Source organism: Zeus faber (assembly GCF_960531495.2).
Source record: "Zeus faber genome assembly, chromosome: 14".
Lineage (NCBI taxonomy): Eukaryota > Metazoa > Chordata > Actinopteri > Zeiformes > Zeidae > Zeus > Zeus faber.
The window spans coordinates 22424972-22449038 of NC_137200.1; positions in this window are offsets into that span (position 1 = coordinate 22424972).

A 24067-nucleotide genomic window follows, 5' to 3' on the forward strand; every position below is an offset into this window, starting at 1 on the left:
AAGTGAGGCTCCTCGATGTGGAAAAGGTTTAGAGTCACCGGCTCAACTGAAACGCAGGCCGGGAACCCGCTCTCCTCTGAGACGTTTCCCTTTCCCCGCTCACTTTTAGTCTCATTTCGTTTTTGCTCATCAAAAGGAAGCCATCGGCGAGGCTCAGGGCGCGGTAAGTCTCCGGCAGCTGGAATAAGAAGAAGAAGCCGCCCGACTACGGCCAAAAACAGCTGGATCGGCGCGCGGCGCATTCCTGGGAAACCATCTCTTTAAAGGGGATTTAGGTTGAGGTCACAGACGGTCGAGGTCCCTGGGAGTTGGATTTGTATCAGTTAAGCATGACGCCGGCCCGTAAGGTAACTATTATGGGATGTAACCACAGCAGCAGCAAAGCGGGCAACACAAAAGACTTGTAGGGTAGAGACGTGAGAGGGCCGTTTGGCCGGTCGTCACCGTGCCGCCGGCGATGAAACCTCCTGATTAACACCTCCCCCTCCAGGTCTCAAGCTCGGTTTAACAGCGTTTGGATGCATCACTCTCTAATCCAGTGTTTCACAAGCTTTTGTCTGCAGCGAAGCCACAAACAACGTCAGAAACATGTAGAACTGTGCTTATTATTATGGCCTACTAATAGTTGGTGATGTCAAGAAGCAAACGATTCGTTTGTAATGAACAACTCTTAGAAATTAGTCCGAGTCAGGAGTCGCTTCGGCAAAACTGAAATTAATTACTGACGACGAAATTAAAGTGTATGGGTATTTGACATAACTCATATTGAATGCGACAAAAATATTTAATTGTGACAGAACTAAATGATTCTCGTGAGAACTGTATTCACAAGTCGGAGCCGGCGACTCTTCTGACTCGTCCGTCGTTCAGGAAGTCCTCCCGCGCTCGCTCTCGTTACCGAGCGACTCGTCAAGAACCCAAGTCTCTAAAAACAGTTGAAACTTCCATCTCCACCAATAGTCGTCCTTTTCAGTGTGAAAGTTGTTCTGCTGGAGCTGGTATCCTGTCTGGAACCGATGAACTGGATTAATTACTGCCTCTTGTCCATTTGGATCTTGCAACACAAAAGCTCATTTCCATGGCTTTTATTTTTTTAAAGAGGTATTTTGAAACAATTTTGTTTTGGCGCCACCTGGCGAGCTCTCACGGCGCGCTAGTGGTTGAAAAACACTGAGCTCACGCACAACAAAGGAGTGTTTCTTATCAGAAGGAGCTGGCCGGGGTTAAGACGCTGCACCACCTGAGGGCTGGCTGTTTTAGCCGGGGATTTAAAACCTTCACACTAAGCCACTCTCCCTTTTCCGACACTCCAGCCTGCCCTCCCCCATCTCTGCCGCCCGTGCCTCCCATTCAGCCTCCAAACAAACAGAACAGAGACGAAACTCCTAAACCTTGCCAGGTTATCTGACTGACTGGCTGACAGGCTCATGCTTCAAGTCCTTTCTTTTTAATCCGCTGTTTCACTTTTCCTTATTTTGTATTAATTATTATGATGTATTATTATTATTATTTTTATTATTATTATTATTATTATTATTATTATTATTATTATTATTATTAATGATAATAATAATAATAATAATAATAATAATAATAATATTTTATTATTATTGTTTTGTTATTTATTTATTTATTTGTTCGTTTATTATTATTATTATTATTATTATTATTATTATTATTAATAATATTTTATTATTATTGATTTTTATTATTTATTTATTACTAAGTTTATTATTAATTATTATTATTATTATTATTGTTTTTATTGTTATTTATAATTTATGTATTTGTATTTATAACTCTGTACATCTTAATGCCATTGCAAACGAGGGTAACCTCAACGAGTCTTGAGATTGAGACTCGAACAAAGGTTGAACCACTGTTTAATATCCCGCTTTGGGTGCTTTGGGTCCAATCCCTGCGCAGGGTTTACGATCCCTGATTGCTAAACTAAGCTAAGCTAATATAAACAAACACTCACAAACGGACAGATTGTGCTCGATTGCGCCCGTGCCCCCGGAGGTGCAATCATGTATTTTAATGCTTTGCAAAAGATAAGGGAGGCACTCTGAGGGCACAAGCCTCCTGGGAGGGGGGTGGGACGAGGGGGGTTGGGGTGGGACGAGGGGGGTTGGGGTGGGGTGGGGGTAAGGGTGGTGGTGGGGGGTGTAGGGGTGGCCCTCCCTCATGTCCAATCACATTATGCCAGAAGTGGCACCAATGCTAATTTATTCTCGAGTGGTCCTCGGGGAATGAGTCTATAGCCATAAAGGCTGTCACTGCCCCCTCCCCCCTCCCCCCACACACACTACTCCCCGGGGAGGTTGATGGTCCTCCACCTTCAGGCGGATGCCGGGTTTGGGGTGGGGGGGGGGGGGTAATAATGGAGGCTGTCAGCTGCATAAGGCTCCGCTCCCCAGCTCCACTGCCGCAAGATAAGCCCCGGAACACCACGGAGGTATGTTGAAATGTGACATATGGAGCCATCCAGGTGAAGCTGGGGTGTGATGGTGGTGGTGGTGGTGGTGGTGGTGGTGGCTGGGCGGAAATCAACGAACATGGTCGCCTGGCCCCCTCTCTTCTTCTTTTTCCTCTGCTTCCCATTATTATGATTGCTGGTCCCACCGTGGACCCTTAATCCTGGGAGGGGAAGAAGATGGATCCTCATTATAGTGGAGGAGGAGGAGGAAGCGGAGGCTGCGGGCCTGTCAACACTGTGGGAGCCGAGGGGGCGGAGGAGGGAGGATAATGTCAAAATGGACCCGGCCGAAGGGAGCCGCTCGCTGGCTTCCTCCAGATACCCAAGGACCCGAGCTACAACTTCATCTCCTTCATTAAAGCCGGTTTAGAGAGCGAGGAAGTGGGCAGCAAAAAAATAAAACATAAAATCCTTTTTTTTTCCTTGAAGGTCTCAGACGGAAGGAGATTAATTGGTCCATTAGGCGTGCGACAGACAACGCCGGAGTGGGCTTGGCTTTCCCCCTCACGGTGCACGTGCGCTAAAACAGCGCTCGCTAAAAAGGCAATTACGGCAGAAAGTTGCCATAAAAATGAAGTCGGGTTTAATTGGCGATAAACACAGGTTGGAGACGGGACAGATCCACAGAGACCGGGTTAAGTAACGTGTGGCGACGGGTGCGCGCGGGCAGTCGAACCGTCGGCCTGGTCGCTGGCCGTTTCTTCACAGAAACAACCTCTTGATTGTTCCCCCTTGTGCACCGAAGGAGTATGTGTGGAAAGTGACCGAGCACTTTGACTCACTTAAAGGAAAACTCCTGTATTTCCTTTTTCTAACCGATCCATGGTTTTGGATCACTGGGAGTCGACCGGAGCGATTGGCATCATAATCTTCAGCCGTTGTTGACCAAGACCGTGGTCGTCATCGCCTATTTGGAGCCCATTTATTTTTACTGTGCCATTTTTATATATTTGGCTACATGCTCATATTTAGCAATTTTTGTCTTATTTGGCCAATTTTGTAAATTGGCTCTTGTGTTGCAAGATCAAAATTGCAAGGCAAGTGGGGGTGGGTGGGGGCTCAGGGACAGAGGTTATCATGTTAATGGATGGACCTTCTCTGATTGGACACCAGCCCCAGGGAGCGGGTGAGGGAGGGTAGGGAAGGGTGAGGGAGGGAGGGAGGGGGGGCGGAAGGGAGGGCTGGTGAGGACACATGCTGGGCGCGGTGAAGGGGCTCCCCAGGCCATTAGCGCCGGTCCCCAGGTAGCGGGGGCCCTCCGAGCCGCTGGAGGGCCCCCGCTGCGGAGAGGCTCAGCTGTAGCTCCACGCTTCCAACAACACAGAGATGAGGATCCCATCGGCCAGCGCACGCACGCACACACACACACACACACACACACACACACACACACACACACACACACACACACACACACACACACACACACACACACACACACACACACACACACACACACACACAGAAATGTCTTTGCCAGGAGTCATGGGGCGGCTGCAGATGCTCCGTAGTATTTTGGGAAAGCTGTTCTGGCTGTTTTGTTGCCATTTCTTTGGTTTTAAGAGCATTGTTTGCAATTCATTGCATGCAGCAAAAGAAAGAAAAACAAAAGTAAACGTTAAAATGTTGTGTTTGGTTTCTGGGCGCTGGTGGATTGGTGTGGGGGTGTGGTTGGCTGGGGGGCAACCGGGTGGGCAGGGGCCAGGGTCCTGACAGCTTGCGCTCAGTGCCGGGTGATTTCTAGCCCGCTGTGACCCGGCAGGGCTGTGGGGAGCGCCGCCGGGCGCCAGGGCCCCTTGGAGGCTGCTTGCCATCGTGGGTGTAGTTTGGGGTGCGGGGGCGGCTCTAGGCATTTGCTTCCGTTGCGTGCCCCGTGTGGTGGAGGGCCCACATATCTGGCTGTCTGTGGCGTCGGGGAATCCGGCGCTGAGTACACTCGGCTATGTGGATGGGCACTAGGGTCTTGGGGCCGGTTGAGGCGTCTGGCCAGCTGTGGTGGGGCGGGCCTCGCCTTTGCGCGGGGCGTTGGTGGGCAAGGGGGCCCCGCCGACGGGGGCTGCGGGACTCAGGGGTGGCTTCGGGGCCTGTTCCGCTGCATTGAGGCGCTTGCTACGATATAATTCTGAACTCATACACCAGAAACAATTGGGACAAGTCCCGTACACTCACCACTCACCGGACCCACACACACACACACACACACACACACACACACACACACACACACACACACACACACACACACACACACACACACACACACACACACACACACACACACACACACACACACACACACACACACATATAAATACAGTTAGACTCATCACAGGCACACACACTTTGAACTCACCCCCAAACACCCTCCTGGTTACATCCTTCTCCTTTCCTCCCTCATTTACTGCTATAACTACGGCCATGTGACCAATTGCTGTTCGAGTTTTCCTGGACTTAATGAACTCTGATTTGTAAATACATGTTGTCATCAGATGTTTCTACGTATATGTTTTTCCATGTATATGTTGTTTGTTTCACCCCTGGTAATTCTCCCCCTCTTGGAGTAGAAATGATGCTTGGTTGTTTATGGACCAAAACATGATTAATAGTTCTACAAAGAGGGGGATTGGTGGTGGTTTTCTACATGTATAACCAAAAAGCTGTGCATCCTGTTTAAAGCCTCGCCACTGCGAGGCTTCAAACAGGATGTTCTCAGAGGGAAGTGTCCACTGAGCTTAGAGTGTCACAGAATGTCATCAGCAGGTTGCAACAGAGGTACAGAGAAACTGGAAGAGTCACAGAAAGGCATAGAAGTGGACGTCTTTGGCCACATCCCACACTGATGAGCGCTTCATTGTGAACAGTGCCCTGCGGAACCGGATGATGATGCCACTCAACTCCAGGCACATTTAAGGGAGGTGAGAGGCACCCAAGTGTCACGTCAGACCATTCAAAACCGTTGACATCAGCGGTCTGTGTGTGTGCTAGACGACCTGCAAGGGTACCTGACCACACCACCAGGCACAGCCATCATCGTCTTGCATGGGCCAGGGAGCATTTACGCTGGATGAGGGACCAGTGGCCTCAGTGCTGTTCTCTGATGAAAGTCGATTCATGTTGAGCAGATATGATGGCCGCCAACGATGTTGGAGACGTCAAGGAGAGCGCTACGCATCAGCCACCTTCGTCACCAGACGAGCCTTTGGTGGTGGTGGTGTTACAGTGTGGGCAGGTGTGTCTAGTCAATACAGAACTGCCCTACACTTTGTGAATGGTACAGTCATTATGCCCCTGCATGAACAACACAGGCCTCATTTCATCTTCATGGAGGACAATGCTGCAGCTCATCGAGGTCGCATCATTAGGGAACGGCTGCTGGAGACTGGGGCACCTCAAATGGAGTGGCCTGCACTTTCTCCAGACCTGAATCCCATAGAAAACCTATGGGATCAGCTGAGTCGCCGTGTAGAGGCTCGTCACTCTGTACCCCAGAACCTCAATGACCTGAGGGCCGCCTTCAAGAAGAGTGGGGGGCCAGGCCTCAGCAGACAATAAGTCGACTTGTGAACAGCATGAGACGTCGTTGTCAAGCTGTAATTGATGCTCAAGGGCACATGACAAGTTATTGAGACATTGACATTTTTTGTTGTGGTAAACCCACCACTGTTGTTGCTTTTGTTTCAATAAATTGTTTGAGATGAGGAAATCAACATTGCATGCTTCTACTTAAATGCCCTACTTTCATGATATATCACTGTAGCGTGAACTTTTTTCATTTTCCATAAATGTCACCCGAAAGCCAAATATCCCTAACTTTTTGTGAGTAGTGTATCTATATATATATATATATATATATATACATATATATATATATGTATGTGTGTGTGTGTGTTTGTTGCACATATATTAATATGAAAAAAAAAGATAACTTCCACTTGAGCTGTGATGTTGGCGCCCACGCTACAAACGACAGAACTACAGAGCTGTAGACCAATGCTTCCCAACCACTTCTCTTCCCCGGCACACCGCTGTTAACCAACCACTGTCCTCTTCACCAATAAAAACATCAGAAGCATGTAGAACTGTGCTTATTATTATTATTATGGTGTATAAATAGTTAGCGAGGCAAGAATCGCAAACGATTTGTAGCAAACAAATATTTCAAATGAGTCAGGAGTCTGGAGTCACTCCGGCGAAAGAGTGAATCTTCGACTCACAAACTGAAAATAATCACTGAGGTATGAACTGAACTCAAAGGTAAACGCCCAGGCCCAGGCATTCTGCCGCTTTGCATTCGTCCAAAATAATAAAATGATTCTCGGGAGAACTCCATTCGCAACTCAGAGCCCAACGGACTCTTGCTCGTCGCTCAGGGAGTCGCTCGCTCACCGTGCGTTGCACTTACTGAACCAAACGAACGAAGAGTCGGAAAACCAAACGACTCCTCTCACCGAGTGACTGGTCAAGAATCTAAAAAAAAAGTCAAACCTTTCATCACGACGTATAGTCGTCACTTTGGGTGTCGACGTTGTTCCGATGAAAACAGAGCTGCTATTCTGACTGGAGCTGATGAATGAGTGCAGCAGATTTGACCTTGCAACACAAGAGTTCATGCTTTGGACCAATGAGTAGGATGAGGGGCTACACCCTCAACGTAAACTTCCATTTTGTTTTTTAGGCAGGCATTCTCACCAGACAGCCCTAAAACTCCCGGACCAAAACTATCCTCCCATAGTCCCCCCGCCCCCCACTGCTCTCCTTTAATGAGTAGCTGCAAATGACAGCTTTAATCACCGCCTGTGGCCACGGCGAAGGGCCCATTAATGATAGAAAAGAACAGAGGGCGATTTGCATCAATCAGCTCTAAATCACTTTTTATGATAATGCGGCGGAGACCGAACGCCTCCTGCATGGCGATGGCGTGCACGTGCAGCCCTGCTGCTCGTTGTGGCGGCGGGCTCTCGAAGCGGGGGCGTGGGGCGCCGGGCGTAAGCATTCGACCGCGGAAGAGAAAAAAAACAAAAACAACGGACACCACCCCATTGGTTCCCTGAAGACAAAACGATTTGGAGCCTTCCAAATTTGGAGCCTTCCAAATCGGTTTGGGTTTACAAACTTTGGGAACTTTCAAATAATTCCGGCAGAGGGACGGAGTGAGTGAAACCACCTTGGAAACCGCCAAGGAAGTAGAGGTCGGTGGAAGTAGAGTAGAGTCGACAGTAGAGGGAAGTAGACTTAAGGAAGGCTGGAGTCTTTAAACCTTAATCTGTTCTTTATGGAACAGTCATTTTCAAGATCACACCCATTAGAATAAGCAAACTTGGCCTTTGAGGTCTTTTTTGTTGGCTACTGGCTGTTTTTCCATTGACTTCCATTCCATCTGAGGTTTTCCAGTTCCCACGAGGTGAAATGCAGTTTAAAGCAATCCACCGCCATATTTGTCGCTTTCGTTCCGTCTTCTTATGATTGGCTAATCTCTCATTTATTTCCCCCCCTCATGACAAGGATTGCAGTGTACTCTAATCTTGGCATCCAACTCAATGTTTCGTGCACAACGTAGTTTCTAAAAATTCACACAGACCGTAGAGATTTTAACCGGATTAAACGGTGAAAAATTCCTTAATAGCCGACATTTACTGTGTGACGGCTTTAATAAGCCTTCACATTTGAAATAAAAACCGTTTCAGTTCTTTTTGTAATCAACTCTCGGCCTACAGAGCCACGAACACTGCGAGGGTGGGACGCTCTGTTTCCTCATCGCACACAGTGAAATGGTTTCTGAAATGGGAACTTCCGCAGCGCGAGGAGCGTCGGGGGAAAATAACCCTTTCAATGCAGCTCATATAGCAAACAGCCTGTCCGCTGTTTAACCCAAACTATCGCGGCATGTATGATGCCGATAATTACATCTCAAGCGCCGTGATTGAACGCAATCACTGCAACTGTCGTCACAGCGGGCAGGCTCCAAGTAGAGATCATCTCCAGACAGAGAGAAAGGAAGAAGGATAATGGACAGAATACGACGGCTTCCAGTGGAAATCTCCTTCTCGCGCGGCTGTGTATACCTGGTATTAAAATGCCAGACGGGGAACGTAAAAGTCGTGCATGAATACAAATGTGCGTTTCCATGTCGAGTCAGAGTCTCTCATGAGTCATTTCATTGTTTTTCCGACATGGTGTCATGAATCAGTGGCACGTCTATGGAGACAAATGTCAAATGGTGGAGGAAACGTTATGTTGCCAACAATCAAATCATAAGTCATAATATTATTAAAGATATTGATGGATATCCTGGATTACCTCATCAGTTCCCTGCGGAGTAGAGATGGAGTAGAGGGAGGTAGAGTAGCGGGAAGTATAGGTAGAGTAGCAGCAGAGGTAGAGTAGAGTGGAGCTAGAGTAGAGGTAGAGTAAAGGTGGAGTAGAGGTGGAGTAGTGGTAGAGTAGAGTGGAGCTAGAGTAGAGGTCGATTAGAGGTGGAGTAGAGGGAGGTAGAGTAGCGGGAATTACAGGTAGAGTAGCAGAAGAGGTAGAGTAGAGTGGGGCTTGAGCAGACGTAGAATAAAGGTGGAGTAGAGGTAGAGAAGAGTGGAGCTATCGTAGAGGTAGAGTATAGTGGGGCTCGAGTAGAGGTAAAGGTGGAGTAGAGGTGGAGTAGAGGTAGAGTAGAGGGAGGCAGAGGTAGAGTAGAGGTGGAGTAGAGGTAGCGTAGAGGTGGAGTAGATGTAGTGTAGAGCGAGCAAGAGAAGAGGTAGAGTGGGGTTCAAGTAAGGGTGGAGTAGAGGTGAAATAGAGTGGAGCTAGAGCAGAAGTAGAGTAGAGGTAGAGGTAGAGGTAGAGTAGTGGTGGAGTAGTGGTAGAGTAGTGGTGGAGTAGAGGTAGGGTAGAGGTAGAGTAGATGGCAGTGTAGAGCGAGGAAGAGAAGAGTTTGAGTAGAGGGACATTGAGTAGAAAGAGGTAGATTCGAGGTAAGGGTAGGGTAGAGTAAAGAGATGGGTCAGGATGAGGTAGGGGTAGGCAGAGTGGAGTGAGGGGGAGTAGAGGTAGAGTAAAGGAAGCTAGAGAAGGATAAAGAAAGGGTTTGATAACTGAAGAAAGAGAATCCCGCTCAGATAAACGTGAATATCAGGTAAATATCAAAAAGGATTTGCCACGGGCAGGACTCAGAAGAAAAGTACGTAAACGACTCTGCCGCCACAAAATCTATTCAAAATGGCCGTGAATAATGGGGTTGAATAGGTTGGCGGCTGGAGAACCGCAGGACAAAAACATACCGATTTGTCACAAAGGGACGTTCTGACAAGCAGCAAAATCCAAACAGGCGTGACCAAGCTGCTGGAGGGCACTGCCTCCTGCACTGTTTTCAAACCGCTGTGCGGTGAGAGCTCGCCAGGTGGCGCCGTGGAAATGTTTCAAAGTCAACTTTTTGAATCAAAATTGCAAAGCTGCACTGATTCAGTTTCAGAGAGAAGAGCAGCTCCAGAAGAGCAAGTTTCACGCAGGGTGAGGACAATGAGCGACAACACTGACGAAAGGTTTGACTCCTATTGGAGATTCGGTCCTGGACAACTCACCCGGTGAAAAAGGAGTCGATCGATTTTCCGACTCGTCATCTTTTGAGAGTTGGCGTAGCGCATGGTGAGCGAGGGAGGACTTCCTGAACGATGAACGCGAGTCGGAAGAAGAGTCGGAAGAAGAATCGTGAAATTAATTATTTAGGTGGAATGCAAATAGTAAATCAGTCACATTCAATATGAATTTTGCCAAATAGCTTCACCCTTTTTCGCCTCGGACTTTAACGTGGTTCAGTGATTATTTTCAGCTTGTGAGTCGAAAATTCACTCTCGCCCGGGTGACTCCCGACTCCCAAGTTGTTTAAAAGATTTGTCTGTTTGCAAGTCTTGCGTGACTACCAGGCCGTGATGATTAGCACGGTTCTGTTTCTGACGTTTTTTCAGGACAGTGGTGTCGCTGTGGGATTATTCAATTGTTAAAAGTGTTCCCTGGCGGAAAAAAAGGTTGTTGCTGCATCGCTCTCCGAAAAATGCCCCTCCGCCCTCTCCTCCCCTCCTCTTCTTCCGGCCTTTGGTGGGAGCTGAAGGGGGAGGTGGGGTTAGCCAATCCCTCAGACGCACGAGACACGGGGAAGAAAAGCTTGTTGGAGCACTTTGCTGATCGGCCGCTAAAAGTCAAAGCGTAGCCAGGGAAAAGGGAAAAGGTCACCGGGAATTAGTCTGCGCTCAAACTCCAAAGGCTCCAGAGGCCTTATTCCCCTTGCCCTGGTAAGCCCCCCGCCTTTGAAACCCAACCTGTTTGTGGTTCTCCGCCCAGCCCCCCCGTCTCCTCTCCGGCCCCTCGAAAAAGCCTACAACCGCGCTGAGCTGGAACTGATTTACGCCAAAAGGGAACGCCGCCGCACACACTCAACGTCCGGAGCGCCGTGTCGCCCTTTTCACCGCCGACTCGACTAGAACAATAGACTGAAGTGAGCGACGGTTCTCGACGTGTTTGGAATAGGAGCCGGAGCAGCTTCGGGGGGCAGAGGCCGCTTCGGAGCCGGGGGGGGGGGGGGGGGATTTGAAGCCGCGTTGTTGTCGTCAATTATCCTCTTTTAAAAAGTGGAGCGAAAAAAGAAAAAACGGAGACGACCGGAAGAAAATAAAAAGCATGGCGAGTGGGACCGAAAGAGCTCTTCGCTTGAGTGACTTTCTTTATGGAATGCGGGTCGGTTTAAGTGTCCCCTATAAACATTTTGACACTTTTTTTCTTTCCCACCTCATTTGAGATTGAGAAAACCAAGAAGAAAAGAAAAGTTTTTTTTGTTGGAAATGAGCCCACGGCCAAACCAAATGTAAACCATTTCTGTTTGAGTAAAGGTTCCCAGAGACTTGGAGAAAGTTGGTTTCTTTCATCCCGTGATGGGAGATTGGAAAGAAATATGGTAGAAATATTTAGCCAACTCTTCCTCTCAGTCCTTCTGCCTCATTTCTACAGAAAAACACAAACTTCCCTGAGCTGCTTGTTCACGCAGGCGGAAATTACAGTAAACGTAAATTTAAAATGGCAAATCTAATCCACCCACCCGATCACCTACTCCTGCACTGAGGTCTCTAAAGAAAAACTCTGGTGTTTATTTCAACCCAAACCTTATTTTTCCATCATATCGAGTCAAATCCGTCTGATTGGCATCAGAGCCTTTATCAAATCGATCCAGTATTTGGTCGCCGGCCGTCCAACGGGACAATGGCAATCTTGTTCTTCTATGACGTGATTGCCCCATTGCTTTAACAAATTTAAAATAGTAAAAGACCAATCACTCCAGGTGACTCCCAATGATCCAAAAAATAAGGTTTATGTTAAACGAATACCTTTGATTTCCTTTAAATTGAAGACCGAGGCCCCCTTCTTAGCATGGCATCGTCTATGTTTTATTCTCTGTTTACTGTCGTTAGAGAAGAGGAAAGGAGGATGGGGATCCTCACGAGATGGAGGTAAAAAATAGTAATGGGGGAAGAGTTAGAGTAGAGGGAGGTAGAGTAATGGCAGTATAGTATACGGAGCACAGTAGATGTAGAGTAGAAGTCGAGTAGAGGTGAAGAAGAGGGAGGTAGAGTAAAGGTAGACTAGTGTAGCGGTCGGTAGAGTAGAGGTGAAGTAGGGGTCGGAAGAGTAGTGTAGAGGGAATAATAGGTAAAGCAGAGGTAGAGTAGAGGGGGGTAGAGTAGCAGGAGCTGGAGTAGAGATCCTTATGAGATAGAGGTAGAGAAGAGTAAAAGGTAATTTATTCTCAATTTACTACCCTTTGCCCTCCTTCTCCACCCAACGCCACTAAAATAATTGATCAAAATTTCTCAAATTCTTCTGAGATTAATCCGCACCTCGGCGACTCGGTCCGTCCCACGCCACGCGCCTCGCTCGCTGGAGCTGACGTCTGGGTTCTGAATTATGCATGTGGAACACGACACCTACGGCGAACAATCTGCTTATGATCGCGCGGTGCGTCGTAAGGATGTTTTTCGCCCAGGGCCCCTGTCTGACACCGTCGCCGTGATGGAAACGCTTGTTTTTTTGCCGTCACGGCAATAATAATCCCCGCTGGGCGGAAGTCAGCCGCAAAGCCTCAAAGAGACGCCGTGACTTCATGACAGGACGGCTGCATGCACTCCGGGCCCCGCAGAACAGGGTAATTACTGCACTGGCTCATCATCGAACAGGATAGTTGACGTACTGTTCTCGTTTTTGTCAATTCCGTGGTGGAGATTTAAGTTTATATATTGCTCACCTCAATACATAAGTCAATATACTTAGTCAATCCATATCCTCCTATAGTTTTCCACTATTTAGGCATCAGTCATCATTTATAAAACATTATATAAAACACACGATGATTTCAAATAGTTGTCGTGGGGTAGGGTTCCCCCTCAGGAATGATATGTGATATAAACTGATGAATAAAGTTTTATCCCACGGCTTACGCTGACGGCGACCTGACATAGGAGACGGAGGACTATACGAACCAAGTGATCACGTTTACCATGCACAGGTGAAGGCGAGTCTTACGTTACAAATAATGACGAAGGAGAGGGAGAGAGAGAGAGAGAGAGAGCAAGAGAGAGATGGGAGCGAGAGAGCAGAATTAAGCGCTGTCGAACGGGGTTGACCGAAAGCGACGCCGTTGGACGTTCACCGGAGTGGAGGCAAAAAACAACAACCGAATGTAGAGAGCGAAATTAAACACAACCGACCGCCAGAGGTGAACCACGGGGGCGATTAAGAGCCATCGTAGCTGATTAATGAGTGACGACGCCCGCGGCCGGCCTTGTTTCCATCCAAAGTGGACCTTTTCATTGAGGGAGCAGGCGATATTATTCACCATCCAAACACTGTTTAGACACAGGCGAGAGCAGGAATCCGTCGTTCCAGGAAAATGATGGAACCATGAACAAAAATATTCAATCCACGAAACGGGCTGAAATTGGCGGATGTCAAAATACCTGGAGGAACTAGTTACTAGCCTGTCACAAGATTTTGCCCAAAAGTGAAACTACTCAGCGAGCGATGCCTTATGAATATATCAGCTCATTGTAAGATACGTGTAGAGGGCTTTTTGGAAAGCGCCCGCTCTACACCGATATGGACAAGCTCAACTCATTTCATAGTTGTATAATTTCGCATCATTTTGATTGATTACATACTTTGCCGCCGCTCTTGTAGATGTGGAGATGTTCCATATTCATACAATGGATCATTTTATTGACATAGGTGTCAAATTGGTAACAATGGCGCTCGACCCACAAAAAATACATTTGAAAGAAAAATGAAAATAGGCCTTTATGACAGTGAGGGTTCAGAGGAGGTTGAGCACTGTGCCTCTCGATCCCCTCTCAGGTGTTTCTAAAGGCCTTGTCCCATTTCCAACTAAGTACGTTTCCTTGGCCCAGGTGGCCTATAGGGGGCGCTATAAGTAGCATTTCATTTTCCTGATTCCTTTTACATAAAAGGCTCCAACGACATCATATACCCCCCCATTCTAGTTTTTTATCGACAGAGGCAGGTTTAGTAGCATCTGTTTGCAATCACAGCGGGCTTGGCTTGACCTTGGCTCTGACCTTTTGTCGTTTGGGGAAGGTGGTACGACCCAGTCATGGGGTGATGGCTACGGGGGTGATGATAGGTGCCATTGCTGGTCCCTTTAGGATTTTCACAATTGGATAATTGGAAAGCTGCGACCACGGCAGGCTAACCTCTCTGGCTTCAACCGCAAAGTGGTGAAGAGGAAATACCTCCAACCGCTGGTAAGGTTCCAAACTCTGGCTTCCTTCGCTCGGCTCCTACACCACCATATCTAGCTGGCCCCTAGCTCCTCGGTCGCTACGTGGACTCAGGCGTTGATGATCCCAGTCGTGAGTCATCTCATCCTTGGAGCCACAAACGGTTCTGACAGTAGGTCCCCCCACTGTCTCCAGGTTCCCTTACAGTAGCTGGACTACAGTTTCAGGACCAGGTGTAGTCCAGGTACAGTAGGGGTACCTGGTGTAGTCCAGGTACAGTAGTGGGACCAGGTGTAGTCCAGGTACAGTTGCGGGACCAGGTGTAGTCCAGGTACAGTAGCCGGACCAGGTTTTGTACAGGTACATAGCCTGACCAGGTGTTGTACAGGTACAGTAGTGGGACCAGGTGTAGTCCAGGTACAGCAGCGGGACCAGGTGTAGTCCAGTCAGTCAGTCAGTCTCTTTTAATTGTCACACGACACTCCACAACACATGCTTGCACACACACACACACATGCACATGCTTGATGGTGGCCGGTGAAATGGCTCCTCTGCTTTTGACCCATCCTGGCTTGTCCTTCCTCCGGGGGCACAGCCAGGAGCAGTGGGCAGCATACGTGGACGCGCCCGGGGACCAGGTGATAAGTGTCCATCGCTGGTCAGACGATGATGGGTGCATGTTTTTGGTGAGGGGTCCTTACTGACGTGAGGTGGAGGAAACCCCATGTGAGCACGGGGAGAACATGCAAACTCCACACAGAAAGGCTCCTGTTTTGGAAGATAACCCGCCGGAGCACGGTGCCAACAGCGCCCCAGGCGGGAATCGAACCCAGGACCTTCTTGCTGTGAGGCAGCAGTGCAATGCACTGCGCCACCGTGCCACTAGTCCAGGTACAGCAGTGGGACCCGGTGTAGACCAGGTACAGTAGTGGGACCAGGTGTAGTCCAGGTACAGTAGTGGGACCAGGTTTAGTCCAGGTACAGTAGTGGGACCAGGTTTAGTCCAGGTACAGTAGTGGGACCAGGTTTAGTCCAGGTACAGTAGTGGGACCAGGTGTAATCCATGTACAGTAGTGGGACCAGGTGTAGTCCAGGTACAGCAGTGGGTCCAGGTGTAGTCCAGGTACAGTAGGGGGGCCAGGTGACAGTAGGGGGACATACTGCCCCCCCCTCCAGTCTTTACCTCTATCTCTTCAGGATCTTTATCCCGCCTTTAGTTTTCTCCAGCGATCAAACTCCCTACAGCAGGTTAGCTGTGGACTAAACCCTCTATAGGACATTTATAGGACACCACGTCTGCTAAAAGACGTCGTGTACAGCCCTTTAATGTAATATAATGTAATATATCACAGCCAAAGCAGCTCAGCGGCTGTTTCCACGCCAGGGAGCGGCTCGGGAGAGGGTTGTGACGGCTGCCCGGGGGGTTGGACCAGGGCTCCGGCTGAGCTGGATGACCGCTTCCTGGCGTGGCTTTGAGTCAACGGCGGCGAAACCGAGCGCAGCGGCGTGCGGCGATGCAAGGTCAGCCATCCGAAATGCGACGAGGCCGTCGCCAAGGCAACGGATCATTAAAAAAGTGCCGCGCTGCGTTGCCTTCCACCCTTGTGGCGCGCGAACGGGCCGCCGCGTCGTCCAGAGGTGTGGACGGAGAGAACGAGTTACAGACGGACGCGTGGGACTTGTGCATATATCAGAAATTGCGATTATTTTCTTGCTAACGTGCACATGCACATTATGTGTGTTTGTGTGTGTGTGTGTTTGTGTGTGTGTGTACGTGCAGGAGATGAAAGGAGCTGCGGAGGCTGATGGGAGCCGGTCCAGGGCCCGGGGCTCGGGGTCCGGGGCCAGTGCCGAAGCCTCCTCATTAACAGCTCATAATGGCTGGCAGCGGAACTCGTGCCACCCCTCGCTCGCTCTCATTAGCAGTTGGCAACGAGGAAGGGGGGGATGAACGGGGGGATGAGTGGGGGCTGACATGGAACCACCAGCACTCTAGTGCAAGACGGGATGGGGCTTGTAACGTGGGAGGGACGGAGAGACTCGGAGAGAAAGAGAGAGGGAAAGAGAGAAAGCTGGAGACAGAGAGAGAGAGAGACAGAGAGAGAGAGGGAGAGAGAGGGATGGAGCTGGGCTGCATGCGAACGAGAGGAGAGGGAAAGAAAGATAAATAAAAAACAAACTCCTCATCTCAGCAGATTTAATTAAAAGCAGGGGAACAGATGGGGGGAAGACGGAGTGAGGTCCAACAGGAGAGGGCTCATCTGTCTGGGGCTCTCCACGCCCCCCCCCCCCACACACACACACACACACACACACACACACACACACGCCCCCTCTCCCCTCTCATCTCTTTACCACTAATAAATAAATGAACACCAAACTCTGGGCTTCCAGATCGTTCTTCCAGCATGGCAGACAACAACGAAAAAGGAGGAAGGAAGAAATCATGGACGGATAAATAAATAAAGGTGTCATGCCGCTCAAACCTGCTCTTCAAGGAACCACCGCGACGCTGTTAACCACGAAAAATGCCACAGAGCCAAAGAACTGTGCTTATTATTGTTAGGGGTCCATCCCCAAGGAGCTCAGGAACGGTCGAACCCACGGGCACAAATGGCAGACAGTTGTATTCGGGGCGGTGCAGACGCGCTGTCGTCCAAGTTTTATCCACATCGAGCTGAATATGTGGAGGCGACCAATTTTACTAATTCGCTTAACGACCTGGTCCTCGGAATGGAACTCGGTCGTTAAGTGAGGAGTACCTGCACTTTAAATTTCTCGAGATACCTATGTCTATATTCACCTGTACATCCCAGCATACGTTTGTACTAGTCCTTCGATATTAAGGCTAATTCCAACTCAATAGTAGTCTACTATAGACGTTATACTTCATAGTCAAAACTAGATGTGTTGTCATTATAACATAAGGATGTGTTCCATAACAAACAATTCATTTACCTACCATATTTCCTTAAATAGTGACCGGGGCCTTTATTTACCTCAACTGCAGTTGGTTCCAGGTTCCAGGTCTTTATTGGAAGAAGGCTTATATTCGAGGCAGGCTTTTATATCTAATGCCTTCTGTTCAATAAGTGTATTTGATCATATTTTAGTATGAATTTTAAACCAAACTTCTGTCTGGGTGCCATGCCATGCATCACACACATGTACGGTGAAAAAAGAGAGCGCTAGTAGCCACCCTAAAAGTCGCACTTGCCGTGGTAGCCGGCCGGGGAATTACACAGTTTTCCGAGTTCGCCTTGAACGCACCGCGCCCTGCTTGGACTGCCGGAAAGCAAGAGTGCTCAGAGTGGGGCAGTAGGAAATGGAGTAAATTAAATACATCTACCATAAAAAAATCACACTTTTTATTTGCTTTGTTTGGGAGCAGAGCTCGGCACTGGAACAGCGCCGCAGCTCCGACCAGTTTTACCCCCGGTCTTTATTTGAGGCCGGCTTGTATTTGTTTGTGCAGACCACGCACCCGGCATGTATTAGAGGCCTGGTTCTTATTTGACTACAGGTTGATGTGTGAGAAAATACGGTATGTGTCTTTCTGAATTGTAGCTAGTTATAACAATAACCACAATTAATTACACAGTGAAAGGAACATGCATCTATTGTGTCCGTGTTATGAAATAAACGCATTCGTTCCGTGTTTTCGTGTTCGAAGACAGCAGAGAACGCCTCCCAGCTACACCGTTACACACAGGGCCTCTAAAAATTAAGTGTCGGGCCCTAGTTAGCAATGAACTGGAAACATTGGACCATGAGTTAGGCCCGTCGCAATAATTACTGTATAGACTTATCGTACGATATATGGACATGACCTCAATCCTTTTTCTGACCTCGATAATTGCCCGTCGTGTTTACATGTGTATTTGTTTACCCGCCGCCGGGGCGGGTGACAGCGTGGGGGAGCGGCGCCGCTACTCCAAGTATCAACGCGACAAAACCTAAACAGTACCTCGGCGCCAGAAGAATCCTTCCGAAATTGCGATCTCCTCCTTATCTTTTGGAGTTTTCACAGTGATCAGGGTCATAGCCCCTGGCTGAGTTTTATCTACGCTAGAAACCAACGCTGGACTTTCTGCCACTGCCCTACAAATGTCGCGTTCAAGTCACGTGGGAATTTACGATCAAAACGATTTGCCGCCTTCTGCTGCTCGTAACATCAATCTGTTTTTTATGTCCATAACTACTAAATTTATATCTGAACTTATGGAAAAATCTATTTCTAAATGGCTTTGAACAAATGAGGTAATGTAGCTAAAATGTTGCACGTTTCAAACTCTCAAATAACATTATGGAAGGAATTATGTGTCACAGTGCACAAATGCAATGAATACAAATGCAAATGGGAAAAGATCATTAAATATTACAATCTACAAGTCTGTATTAAGGTTCAAATAAATCTGAAACAAATAAATGTACTTCCAAATCCACAAATAAATAATGTTTCACTTGCGTTGTGCAAACCATTTTCAAATGAATGTAACTGAGCCGAACGAACGCGGAAAAAAACTACTGTATGCTGGGACACGTTTTGCTGTCATTTCTGGTCACGCTGCGTCCGTCCGCTGCCCTCTGTGACTGAGTTTCACCGTGGGCGGGGCTCAGGCAGCTCCTCCACACACAAACGCACACGCGCACACGCACACGTACACGCACATGCACACACACACACACACACACACACACACACACACACACACACACACACACACACACACACACACACACACACACACACACACACACACACACACACAGTGAACCAGGTGAAGATAACGTGTTCCGTGAGCCCAAGAGTCAATGTCTCAATATTCTTATGAATTAAAAGTTCATTGCTATTTGAAAGGGTGTACCTGCATTATTATGCTATTATATTATTATTATTATATCAGTGGCAAAAAAATGGTCTTAAAATGACAATAATATTGTTTTTTGCAATTATTTCAGGGACAATAAATCGTCCAACAAAAGTAGTTATCGTGACAGGCCTACCATTGGCTGAAACCAAATTTAGACTAAATGTCCCATTAAAAAGAGTCTGTTTTACCTGCCGTCTAGTCCAGAAATTATTAAAAATTACAGCTAAAATGTATATATGAAATAATTCATAGATAACCTTCAACTGTTCACAAATCACATCAACCCCCCACCAACAGAATGGAGTTGGAGTATCTCTGTTTTAAATAGTAGTTTTAAATCGGGTGAGAAAAAAATAAAAATAAAGAAAAGGCCTCTCCGTCAAGCCCGCCTCTGTTTCTCTTTCCTCTTTAATTTTATGCTTCCCGTTCCCAGAAGGAGAATGAATCTCTTTTCATTCCAATGTGAGCTTGGGTGAAATGACCTTCACGAGGCTTTCAGCTTCAAAGGCAGCGCGGCGGCGGCGGCGGCGGCGATGCTGAACCATCGCAACAACAATGCCTCTCCCGTCAGTGGCAGAAATATGTGAGGTTCCACGACGACGACAAAAAAAAAAAAAAAAAAAAACCCGTAACCATGGAGATGACTGCATAAACACAGGAAAGAAAAAGGAAACACGGTGAGCGTCCGCACGCACATGTGAGAGGTGGTTTATGGGGTCATCTCGTAAAAAACTTTAAAAACAAGACTCGTTGGGATTATGTCGACTTATGCGTGTCGATGCGTGTCAAATATTTGAAAATGGTTGACAAAGGCGTAAAAAACAGCATTAAAGCCTTTCTGGATTATGAGGACGCTAAATTCCCCCTAAATACAGGTGTGTATTCAGGTGTCTTATCCTTATCCTATATATATATATACATATATATGTATAGCATATACACACACATACAAGTATAGGTATTTTATAGATACATAGATATTAAGTGTGTTTGTGAGATATGTGTTTTGATAGTTCTTCCTGATGAAAATGCTCTGCATTGTATTGCAGGGCAACAATTTTCAGATTTTTCTGTGCTTTGTTTTGTCTGGTTCTCACGGCGTGTTTGACGGCGTGGATGTGCAAACCAAATCCATAGTGACCCAAAGAAAGCCTTGTGCTGGTGATTCTAACCGGAGGGGAGCTGCACTCCCTCCCGCTGAAGTGGTGATTCAGAACTTAAGAACAAAGGAAAATGTTTGTTTTTCTCGTGGGGTTGTTACATTTACCATTTCAACATAGTTTTTGTGTTTTGTTCCTGTTGCTTTTTTTTTTTAACTTTAATTAATCCTTTTTATAACTGCATTTTGTTTGGATTGCCGTGTAAAGCTGTAGACCCTTATTTCCTTAGTTAAGATGATATTTAAGAGTTAGGATTTATAATAATATATAATACTATATTATACATAGATTGTATAAAATTTGTGTTTATATATGTTTTAATCATGTTCAATAAAGTTTTCTGAGTCCGTTCAAAATGTAGTTCTGGTCTGTTGTTAATGACATGGTGCATGGCGTTCATTTGGGGCATGAAAGGTAAATAAATCAAAGCGCTGTGTGTTGTTTTCACATGGGATGGGCGTAGGTCCCGTCATGTTTGGCAGCGTTCACTGTGATCATTTGTTTTTTGGGGGTAATGATACGGTCGGAACAGGGAAACAGCACATACCATGTGGGTTCTGAGTACTTACAGAGTAACAAGGGGTGAACAGTGGGAACTTCATAATCCGGCCGGCCTCCCTCCGGAGTACTTACTCTGAACAGAGTAAGTACTCTGCTACATACATGTAAATGATTACATTACTGTATTGTTCCTTTTTCGTCCTCGGGTGATGACGCAATTAACCCTTCCAGAGAGTTCTGCTCTCTACTGCAGACTGCCCGTTATGAGTAGCTGCGGTGCTGGACGAAAATGCCTGCAAGGAGCTAATTTTCCAAAGTACAGACCCATTTCTCGACTTATTCAAAATCATACAACGGCGTATGAGACACAAGTATAATAAATCCCCGGAGTGTGGGTAAAGCCTGCCTGTCGATCTCACACGCATAAGAAATGATTTGCCATGGGAAGGCAAAAGCATTCCTTTTCATTGCACTTCATCCATATACGTATGATTCATATGAGGACGTTACACAGTGGATTCCAGGAAATGATACGGTATGTAATGGGAAGTTACACTCTAAACTACGGGCCATCTTATAAAGCCTTACCAAAATATGCAGATACCGTATTTCTTAAAAAATAAACCAGTATGTTTTTCATTTACTCCATTTCCCTACTGCTGCGCAGCGGATCGCTTCTTGGGGCAGACGCCCCGCTCCGAGCGCAGCCACTCCCGGGCTCGCCAAGCAGGAAGTGATGCGTTCAAGGCGAAAACTCAGGAAAACAAATTCCCCCGTCAACCGCCACCACGAGTGCGACCTTTAGGGGTCACTTCCGTCCCTCTTTTTTCACCACACGTGCGTGATGCATGGCATGGCACCCAGGGAGGAGTTTGGTTTAAAATTCATACTAAAATTTGATCAAATACACTTTTTAAACAGAGGGAATTGGTTGTAAAAGCCTGCCTCCAATAAAGGCCTGGAGCCCTCTGCAGTTGAGGTAAATAAGGGCCCCGGTCACAACTTGAGGAACTACATTTTTTTGTTCTTCCAAAAAGTTGAAGGCACTCTGTGAGCGGCACCCCCTCCTCCCCACCCTTCCTTCTTTAGACTTCTAACCCTGCCCCCGTCCATCCTCCCCCCATTCATCCATCCATCCATTCATCCATCCATCCATCCATCCATTCATCCATCCATCCATCCATCCATCACCCTCCTCCTTTTTGATGAAGTGTCCTCACACTGAATAACGGCAGATAATGCGTTTTTGGACAAAGGCGCGCGGGACAATCGCCATTACCTCAATAGCGGTGGCGCTAAATGGATCAAATGTAACGCTCTAATTGATTTCCTCCCTTCATCAGATAATCCACTTACCCCACCCACCCACCACCTTTAACCCAACCACCAACCACAACCCCCCCCCCACACCTCTTCTGTCATCTCATCACTCCGTCCATATTGAGGCGGTGGAGATGAATAGGATATATTCATTCATTCATTCATTCATTGGTTTGAGAAGTGGAAGAGCTGATCTCCATGCTTCCATATGAAGGGGGTCAGTACACACACACACACACACACACACACACACACACACACACACACACACACACACACACACACACACACACACAGACATAGACACACAGACATAGACACAGACACAGACACACACACACACACACGCACACACAAACTCCATCATTTGTCACTTATCTCCTATTGAGCCTGGATTCCTTCATTCTGAGGACTGTCTGGTTCATATCCACACCTTGACGCCCCCACAACGTCTCGAGACGTGCACGGAATGGATGATGTGACGGTGGAGGGGTGGGAGGGGGGAGAGAAGAGAGGAGGAGTGACGGAGGAAAAACATCCATCAGTGTGCGTTGTGTAAACAGGCAGTAACACCCACAGAGTCCCGGGGGCTTGGGGTCAACCCCATGGATCATGCATCAGCTGGAGTGTGTGTGTGAGTGTGTGTGTGTGTGTGTGTGTGTGTGTGTGTGTGTGTGTGTGTGTGTGTGTGTGTGTGTGTGTGTGTGTGTGTGTGTGTGTGTGTGTGTGTGTGTGTGTGTGTGACTGACGTGCACGTTGGCCTTTAGGGGGGAACATAACTTCAAAAAAAGTGTGCTATTATTAGCCCAACAGGCTGAGCACCATCTGGGCTGTTTGACAGGCCGAGCTTTATTTACACCAAAAAATGCAATCCAACCCTAGAACCTTTCTAGAACCTGATTTATCCAAGAAACCTCAAATCAATGAATACAGATGAATCCACCGCTGCATTGACTGGGATGACTGGTCTTTCAGGCTCAAAGAGTAAACTAATAATCATAAATGGTAAAAGTGTGTTTGCTATAATTTCACAAGCATCAGAGAACCGCAAAGTTATAAATCGCGTCGTTTCCCCGGCTGATTTCCTTCTGTCCCGGTCTGACTGGCGGTGACGTGGTGGTGCGGGGTGAGATGCCACAGGGGTGGGCCCGCTCATAAATGTCTGCTGGCCTGGATAATCCTGACCCCCCCACCCCCGTGGCCCCCAAGGGTCCACCATGTGGCCTGATGACCGGGGTGACAGAGGTGAAGGGTGGATGAGGGCAAGGGTGGGGGGCGATGTCATCTCTCAATCTTCCAGCGTGACAGCTTGCAGGGCGTCCGCCAAGCTGCGTTCTGTCCCGATTAGTGACGCAAGACTCGCAAACGATGCGTTCGTAGCGAACAAATGTCTAAAACGACTTGGAAGTCGGGAGTCACTCCGGCAAACGGTGTGAATCTTCGACCGACAAACTGAAGGCAAAAAAAAAGGCCAAGGCATTTATGCGTAATTCATATTGATCGCGACTGATTTAACCCTTAACATTCCACCCCCCAAATTTTTTATTTTTTTGGACAGAATTGGATAATTCTTGGGAGAATTCCATTCACGGCTCAGAGCGGAACCGACTCTGCAGACAGGCTGATAGCCAAACGTCAGGCTGATAATGGCGAACGGGAAAGCCGAAATTATTTTTGACAGAGTCGCTTCAATCGCCAGCCCCCAGGTGCATCATGTGTTGGTGTGTTGTCGCCTGAGTAGGCAAAGGGGGTTGCCCGTCCCTAAACGTCTCACAAGAACTGCAGAAAGTTGCCGCTCGGTCGGCGTAGACACGAGCTTTACACGCTCGAAGGCGTCAGTCTCGCGTTCCCCAACAGAGCGGTTCACAACGTGCGCTGCCCAGTGACTGACAGCTCAACTTGACAGTTATTTCATCACACAAGTCATGAAGCATTAGAGAATGCACAACAATGGCAGTTTTAATC